A 1,956-nucleotide genomic window follows, 5' to 3' on the forward strand; every position below is an offset into this window, starting at 1 on the left:
GGAAAGTCTCACCTTGTCTGTGATATTCCGAGTAGGATCCTGGGTATCCGGAAAGTCCAACCTTGTCTGTGATGTTCCGAGTAGGATTCCGGTAATGAATGACCGTGACGTGCTTCAAACTTTAACCTGCTGGGCGTTAGTGACAGACGCAAAAGAGGGATTCTATTCCAGTAGGAGCGGGAACCAACCGGTGATTAGCCGTACTGTGACAGAGTGCGTTAGCATAGTTTTCACTGCGAGGATGGGATGTAGCCATCAGCCATGGGTGATGCCTCCAGACTGGTTAGCTGTGCGAGTGACAGCCGCACAGGATATTTTCCCGTGAGGAATGAAAGTAGCCACAGTTGATGGTGAACCCCTATACAAAGCTTGCCATGGAAAGGAGTAAGAAGGATTGAGTAGAAGGAGTAGGAGAGCAGGCGTCCGAAAGCTCTACAGCATCTCCATCCGCTTATCTGAAATTCCCACCAATGAATCTGCATAAGTGTTCTATCCCTTTTACTATTTCTTCTTTTTATTATTAATTATTCAAAAACCCATAAATCATTTTTAATCTGCCTGACTGAGATTTGCAAGGTGACCATAGCTTGCTTCATACCAACAATCTCTGTGGATTCGACCCTTACTCACGTAAGGTTTATTACTTGGACGACCCAGTACACTTGCTGGTTAGTTGAACGGAGTTGTGAAAATAAACAATGCCCTCAGAGTATACATCCTACAAGTAAAAAGAACAAGTGATCACAATTTCGTCCACCAGGTGTCTTCCACCTAGCACTTTGGTTTATAGTCCTTAAGTTGGACTTGTTGAGGAGACTCGTGTTAGGGTTGCTTGCATTTCCACTCCTCCTTGAATCTCCATCCATGCTTGCACTTCAAGGCTCCTCTGGGATCCCATATTATAGGCATCCGGTCACCTTCTTGTTGATCACAATGCTTCAAGCCGGATGGACAAGCTTTCAAATGACCCTTGAAACAACCCAACGTTCTCCGGAAACCACTCAATTGTGCTTCACACCATGTTTAAGCTCCAATTCTTGAATTAGTCTCCTTGAAGAACCTTGGACTCCTTTGGCAACCAATCCCCAATTTTTCACTATGTACCAACCCAAGAAGGACCTTGAGTTGGTAGTCCGTCTCCAAAATAGCATATTGATGGGGGCCTAATGAAGCTCATAGGTGAGATTGCCACCCACTCAATATGCTCTTGGTTGTCAACCTCTTCCTCGCCAACTTCCTCTTCCTCCTCTTCTCCATCATTCACATCATAACATGGAGGTTGTGAGAAGTCTACCTCTATGTCTCTCTCAAACTCAATGGGAGGAGGCTCATTAGGATCATTGAGGGGATTGATTAAGGAGGACAAAAATCATCAATGATGGAATCCTCATCTTGATCAATCTCTCTCAACTCCTCCTTTCTCTCCTCCGGTTCACATACTTCACTCTCTCCCTCTTGTTGCACTTCAGGTGCAAAACCCTTCTTATTTCCCTTGTGGCTCCATGCTCTCCTCTTTACCACATTCTTTAGTTGATCCTATACATTCCTCAAGAGGAATGCCTTGATCGGATGAGTGTAAAAGAATTAAGCGGTTTACCACTTCACCTATGGTAGCCATAAAGTGCCCTTATGTCCTTCAGAATCCTTCTTGCTCTTGGAGAAAGGCTTGAAGGTCTTTTGGTTCTTGGGCCAAAGGTGGAAAAGCTTCACATTGTGGTGAAAAATGAGGTTCATTGTTTGGGAGGAAGGTTGTATATGTGGGAGGTAGTTCATGTTGATGAGCATCTGGAGGTGGTATGTATGGATGTGGTTGTTGGTAGTAGTGGTGTGGTGTTTGAAAATGTGGTGGTTGAGGATTATGTTGGGGGTATGATCATAGGTATATGGTGGTGGAGGTGTATAATCAAGATGAAATCCACCATATCCTTGGGTTGAGTATGTGCATTGGGAAGGGTA

The sequence above is a fragment of the Arachis hypogaea genome, chromosome 10 (genome assembly GCF_003086295.3).
Source record: "Arachis hypogaea cultivar Tifrunner chromosome 10, arahy.Tifrunner.gnm2.J5K5, whole genome shotgun sequence".
In the NCBI taxonomy this organism is placed as follows: domain Eukaryota; kingdom Viridiplantae; phylum Streptophyta; class Magnoliopsida; order Fabales; family Fabaceae; genus Arachis; species Arachis hypogaea.